This window comes from Zea mays, chromosome 1 (assembly GCF_902167145.1).
Source record: "Zea mays cultivar B73 chromosome 1, Zm-B73-REFERENCE-NAM-5.0, whole genome shotgun sequence".
In the NCBI taxonomy this organism is placed as follows: domain Eukaryota; kingdom Viridiplantae; phylum Streptophyta; class Magnoliopsida; order Poales; family Poaceae; genus Zea; species Zea mays.
In genome coordinates, this window is record NC_050096.1 from 105,794,330 (window position 1) to 105,801,600 (window position 7,271).

Consider the following 7,271-nt stretch of genomic DNA (forward strand, 5'->3'; position numbering starts at 1 on the left):
CGTCACCTTCTGCGATAAGTAACTCGCGTTCAGATAAAGTGATTCCGCAGATCGAACAAGTCTTTACGTTCGGAAGCTCTTCTGCCGAGGCGGTCCTTCAAGCCTTCTCGACTGAATCGGTGACAGGGCCTCATGGACGGGCGAAAGTACGCGTAAGCGGCAAGGCCGACCGAGCCGAGGGACTCCCACGCCTCTGGGATACGGATACCTCACTCATCACCTTCCGCGAGAAGCAACTCTCGCCCGCACAAACATCCCTGTTACCGACAAAAAGTCCAGATGCTCGAAACAAGAGGAAAGGAGACGCAGCTTTACGACGCAGCGAGGGGGTGTTTTCTGGCCTCGGTGGCCGCAGAAGGCACACGCTATGAGACAATCTGATCCTGCAGGCTCGGGTCTTCACGCTGAAGGGGGCTGTAGCACCCTCGGCATCGACGACACCTTCAGCGAGGTCCGACCCAGCCTCGGACGGCGACGCGGTCCAGGGACTTCTCCGGGAATCCGGCCCGAGCAGGCGGCTCGGCCGGTTACCCCTGGGGCCTCGGCTAACCATCTTCCAAGGGCGCCAGCCCGACCCGAGGCCTCGGCTGATCGACTCCGGCGTCGGCCCCGCTGACGGACAACCCGGCTAGGCTCCGGCCAACCAGGTTCCCATTTTCGAGCCAACTCCGCCTCTGTTCGTACTGATATCGCTACCCCTGGCCTCGGCTCATCGAAGAGCGGCCAAGGGTTCTCCTTAACTAAGCTAGAGGAGCCTCAGACAACAAGGCCGATTGAGCCGAGGGACTCCTACGCCTCCGGGATACGGATACCTCACTCGTCACCTTGACACGGGGCGACTCATGCTTGGTGAAGCGGTTCAGATAATCAACAGGCGAGACTTAGTGCTCGAAAATGAGGAAAAAACACGGCTCCGTGCCAAAATTACATACATGTTCAGGCCTCGATAGCCACAATGAATAAAAACACTGGCATTTAAGGTGCCATTACAAACGGGACTCCGGTTCCGTCCCCACGGGCATGAGCGACCTCGAGCCTGCGGGGCGACGAACATCGGGAGGCTCACCAGCGACCTCTGCAGCAGCAACCATGGTCCCGGGTGGACGCGGCCACCGGGGGCTCTTGTTCGCGGTCCCGCTCAAGGGACGCGAACCAGCTATCAAAGCCAAAGAGCGGGCCGCTCCCAAGCGCACCGGCAGATCCTCGCTGCCGTCCTCGCCGCGAATGCGAGGGAAAGGACGGAATGTTGCATCCTAGCTGGGCAGCAACAGTTCGCCTTCCCCGGCATGACTGGAGGACGTCTCCGCCGCAGCGCGGGAGGACGATTGCCACCACCAGAAGCTGGAAGAGGAGGTGGTCCGCCAACCCGCGCAGGAGGTAGAGCCCCGGCTCGCCTCGCTCCCCGCCCCAGCGAGGATGACGAACACCCCCAATGCTGAGGGCGGGATCACAGCCTGGCTTGCCTCTCTCCATCCAGTAGCTGGAGGTCACCGTCTTGGGTGACCACCAGCGGAGGGGAGCAGCCAGGCTGCGTGATGAAAATCCTTGAAGCCGAACGATGGCTGAAAGGTACCAACTCCCACGGAGTTGCGTTCCTCCAACGAGGAGGTGGAAAGACGGCGGGTACCCCCCATCCGGGGGCTTGGAAGATGGAAAGACACGACGCATAAGGGAGGAAGAAGACATGGTTGCCTTCCGAAAGGGGTCGCCCTCCTTTTAAAGGCAACTCTCCCTGCGTGCGCCCTCAAACGTCACGGGCTGAGTCTTCTCCAACACGCTCCAAGGCCCTTCCCTGCGGCGCGGGGGCTGGGTCCCGCATGTCATGCAAACCGGCTCAGAGCAGAAGAAGCCAAACCGCCGCGCGTGGTGCACACAACCGCCCAGCGGTTACAAGCAACCCCTCACTTTTGCCCAGACCAACGGGCGGAAGGGGCGGGCAGCCATGCAGGTGGCATGCAATCGCGCCAGATGGACGCGCTTCTCCGACTCCCAACGCGCCAGCATGGAGGCCCAGGCCCACGCGTCACGCAACCAGCGCGCCAGTTGCTGCATGCAAGCAACCGCACTGCCACTTGCGCCACCGTCGCGCCTCTTCGGTTGCGGAACCTATACCGCGACTCGAGGCGACCCAGCGCACGACCCAGCAGCGCCAGCCTGGCGCGACGGTCAATGCGTCCGAAAGTGGGCCGGCAGTAATGACGGTGGCAGGCGGGCGGGAGCAGCGGCCACGTCGTCAGCCAGGCTCACGTCCCATCTAGGGGCAGCAAGAGAGCCTCCTCCCACGGCGTGAAGACGGTGCGCCCGTGATCCGTTCCTCGAACGGCTCGCGCACGCGCAACGGTCGCCCCGCCAACCACTCGCCCCGTCGCATTAACTCCGCGGCGGGACAGGCGGCGCTCCTGGCAGGAGAAGCGGGCGACGCTTCGCCTTCGCCGTAATAACCGCGCCAAAAAAGGTACGCCACGTCGTTTGATTTCGTATCCTTTTCCTTTTTTCCTCTTTCTCTATCTCTTGCAACAGGGACCGGGAAAGGGGGATACCCCGAAAAGGATCCTTCCCTGTGAAGGAACCGGGCTCCGAGCCCCCCCTACTGATCAGAGGTTCGAAGGCTGGCCATCCGAGGGGTTCAACAGTCGCCTCAGATCGTGTGGGCCCTACACCCACTACTGGTCAGAGGTTCGAAGGCCGGCCCCCCGAAGGGCTCCACGGCCGCCTCAGGCTACTCGGGCTCCGCGCCCATTACTGATCAGGGGTTCGAAGGCTGGCCCCCGAAGGGTTCACATTCGCCTCAGACGCCGAGCGAGGGATGACCAGGGGTACGTTCGATACATAACCAAGGCTCGGGTTGCGCTCCCGAGGTACCCTAGGACATTTCCGAGACCAGCGGGAGCGATCTTGTAACGGAATCCCATCGGAGGGAGGCATCGAGCCCTCGGACCCCGTCGCCAGGGGACCGGGTCCGGCAGATCACCCGCAGGTACTTTTGGGCGTGCCTCTGGGCCCCTAGCCGACCCCCAACGAACGGGGCACGGACGTCCACTCGGATTACCCGCTTGCAGCTCACCGGAGACACCATGTTCGGTGCCCATCGAGGGTAACATGGCGCTCTCCCCCCCTCCTCCTTGCGGAAAGGCGACGTAGGGGCGTATGTAAAAAAGCCGAGTCTGTCCCTGATCGCCCTCTCGCCCTGTGCGGAGGCTCGGGGGCTGCTCTCGCAAACCCGGCTCCGGCCGAACCGTTGACAGCGTCAACATACCAGCCCGAGAACTTGGGCCCCGACCGTGCACCCGGGCTACAGCCAGTTCGCATGAGGGAACAACCAGACCAGCCGAAGCATTACGCAAGGCAGTAAGACCTCGAAGGAGTGAAACCACTCCTCCGAGGCCTCGGGGGCTACACCTGGCGGGTGCGCTTGCGCGCACCCACCGGAACAAAATGCAACCGAGAAAGGCTGGTCCCCTTGCAAAAAAGTGCGACGAAAGCCTCCAAGCGAGTGCTAACACTCCCTTCGAGGCTCGGGGGCTACTGTCGGGGACCATAATTAGGGGTACCCTCAAGACGCCTAATTCTCAGCTGGTAACCCCCATCAGCATAAAGCTGCAAAGGCCTGATGGGTGCGATTAAGTCAGGGATCAGTCCACACGAGTGACTCGATCACGCCTCGCCCGAGCCTAGCCTCGGACAAGGGCAGCTGACCCCGAGGGATTTCCGTCTCGCCCGAGGCCCCCCTTTAACGGCGGACATATCTCCGGCTCGCCCGAGGCCTTGCCTTCGCTAAGAAGCAACCCTGACTAAATCGCCGCACCGACTGACCGAGTTGCAGGAGCATTTAACGCAAAGGTGGCCTGACACCTTTATCCTGACGCGCGCCCCCCGGCAGAGCCGAAGTGACCGCCGTCACTTCGCCGCTCCACTGACCGGTCTGACAGAAGGACAGCGCCGCCTGCGCCACTCCGACTACAGTGCCACTCGACAGAGTGAGTCTGACAGGCAGTCAGGCCTTGCCAAAGGCGCCATAGGAAGCTCCGCTCCGCCCGACCCAGGGCTCGGACTCGGGCTAAGACCCGGAAGACGGCGAACTCCGCTCCGCCCGACCCAGGGCTCGGACTCGGGCTAAGACCCGGAAGACGGCGAACTCCGCTCCGCCCGACCCAGGGCTCGGACTCGGGCTAAGACCCGGAAGACGGCGAAATCCGCTCCGCCCGACCCAGGGCTCGGACTCGGGCTAAGACCCGGAAGACGGCGAACTCCGCTCCGCCCGACCTAGGGCTCGGACTCGGGCTAGGACCCAGAAGACGGCGAACTCCGCTCCGCCCGACCCAGGGCTCGGACTCGGGCACAGCCCCAGAAGACGACGAACTCCGCTTCGCCCGACCCCAGGCCTCGGACTCCGCCCTGGCCTCTGCCGAACGATCTCCGCCTCGCCCGACCCAGGGGCTCGGGCTCGGCCTCGGCCACGGAAGACAGACTCGACCTCGGCTTCGGAGGAGCCCCCACGTCGCCCGACCTAGGGCACAGGCCCGCCACGTCAACGGGAAGCGCCATCATCATCCTACCCTGAGCCGACTCGGGTCACAGAGAACAAGACCGGTGTCCCATCTGGCTAGCTCCGCCAGATGGGCAATGATAGCGCCCCACAAGCTCTGTGACGACGGCGGCTCTCAACTCTCTTACGGAAGTAGGGGGACGTCAGCAAGGACTCGACCGCTCCGACAGCTGTCCCTCCGCCAGGCTCCGTTGCTCCTCCGACAGCCACGACATCACGCCAGCAGGGTGCCAAGATCTCTCCGGCTGCCACATTGGCATGTACTTAGGGCGCTAGCTCTCCCTCCGCTAGACACGTAGCACTCTGCTACACCCCCATTGTACACCTGGATCCTCTCCTTACGCCTATAAAAGGAAGGACCAGGGCCTTTTTAGAGAAGGTTGGCCGCGCGGGGACGAGGACGGGACAGGCGCTCTCTTGGGGCCGCTCGCTTCCCTCACCCGCGTGGACGCTTGTAACCCCCTACTGCAAGCGCACCCGACCTGGGCGCGGGACGAACACGAAGGCCACGAGATTTCCACCTCTCTCACGCCCGTCTCCGGCCACCTCGCTCTCCCCCCTTCGCGCTCGCCCACGCGCTCGACCCATCTGGGCTGGGGCACGCGGCACACTCACTCGTCGGCTTAGGGACCCCCCGGTCTCGAAACGCCGACAGTAGGGCCTTCTCCGCGTCCTTCTTCTTCTTCTCCTCCGCGGCGACCCGCCGCGCTGCTCGGTCCACCGCGTCCTCCGGGACCCGTGGCAGGGAGGGCTTGTGCCACCCCACCTCCTAAAGAAGGGGAGAAAGAAACTCGATCATCAGAACCAGGAGCAACCCGATGTATGAAGAAGGAAGGAGTGAACACTCACCAGAGTTACGCACCCCTGGTCGGGGCGCATCCGAAGCTGGGAGTAGGCGTGGGAGTCCGGCTTCCCCATCGCAGCCGACACCCGCCATTGGAGGGCGTCGAAGGGAAGAGGATCAGGGGACATTCGTGAGCCCTCCCAGTCAGCCTTCGGGGTCATCTCCCAAAGCGGCAGCCGCCGCTCCGCCAAGGGAAGCACCCTCCGACGGTGGATGGCGGCAACTACTCCCGCAGCGGTGAGTCCCCCCTCCCGCAACGCCTTCAGGGCCTGGAGAAGGGGCTCGAGGTTCTTCTGTCTCTCGTGCGGGGTCCCATGACGCCAGGCGTCGGTGGCGGCGGTGACTACTCGCTGGGAGAACGGCGGGAGCGACTCACCGTCATTCCGGAGGTAGAACCACTGGCGCTGCCACCCCTTGTTCGAGGACGCAAGGATGGCAGGAATGTACTGCAACGCCCGCGACTGCCTCAGCAAGAGGGTGCAGCCGCCGGCCCGCACCGCTGCATGGACCTTCCTTTCCCCCGTCGGCAAGGCAAAAAGCTCGGCGAAGAAGAGATGAGTCCACAAATCCCAATGGGGGGCGATCCCCAAATACCCTTCGCACACCGCTACGAAGATAGCGGCCTGCGACATGGAGTTGGGGGTGAGGTTGTGCAACTCCACCCCATAGTGGAACAGGATTGCCCGCATAAAGCGGCCCGTCGGCACGCCGAATCCCCGCTCGTGGAAGGAGACGAAGCTCACGACGTACCCCGGCGGTGGGGATGGAGCGACTCCGCCCGTGGGAGGAACCCATTCTGGTCGCTGCTTGTCGGTGAGAGGGCGAAGCAAACCCTCGCCGACCAGCTCCTCCAGGTCGCTCGCTGTCACCGTGGAAAAGGGCCACGGATCGCGCGGTGAGATGATGGTCACCCGATCAGCCATCACCAAAACGGAAGGGATGGCGGCGCAAGGGGCAGGAAGGGCGGTTTTCCACTTCGCTGGCTAAAGTCTCTCGGGTTGCGAAAACCTAAAGGAAGAGGCAGGAAGCAGAGCGAAGAACCGTCACCAGACCCGCTCCCGAGTATATGAAGACCAAGGCGAGACCGTTTCCAGCGCTCCGCCCGGACCGGACGCGGGATTCGAAAAACGCGAAGCAAAACAGCCGTTCCTCGAACGGCTCGCGCACGCGCAACGGTCGCCCCGCCAACCATTCGCCCCGTCGCATTAACTCCGCGGCGGGACAGGCGGCGCTCCTGGCAGGAGAAGCGGGCGACGCTTCGCCTTCGCCGTAATAACCGCGCCAAAAAAGGTACGCCACGTCATTCGATTTCGTACCCTTTTCCTTTTTTCCTCTTTCTCTATCTCTTGCAACAGGGACCGGGAAAGGGGGATACCCCGAAAAGGATCCTTCCCTGTGAAGGAACCGGGCTCCGAGCCCCCCCTACTGATCAGAGGTTCGAAGGCTGACCCTCCGAGGGGTTCAACAGTCGCCTCAGATCGCGTGGGCCCTACACCCACTACTGGTCAGAGGTTTGAAGGCCGGCCCCCCGAAGGGCTCCACGGCCGCCTCAGGCTACTCGGGCTCCGCGCCCATTACTGATCAGGGGTTCGAAGGCTGGCCCCCGAAGGGTTCACAGTCGCCTCAGACGCCGAGCGAGGGATGACCAGGGGTACGTTCGATACATAACCAAGGCTCGGGCTGCGCTCCCGAGGTACGCTAGGACACTTTCGAGACCAGCGGGAGCGATCTTGTAACGGAATCCCATCGGAGGGAGGCATCGAGCCCTCGGACCCCGTCGCCAGGGGACCGGGTCCGGCAGATCACCCGCAGGTACTTTTGGGCGTGCCTCTGGGCCCCTAGCCGACCCCCAACGAACGGGGCACGGACGTCCACTCGGAT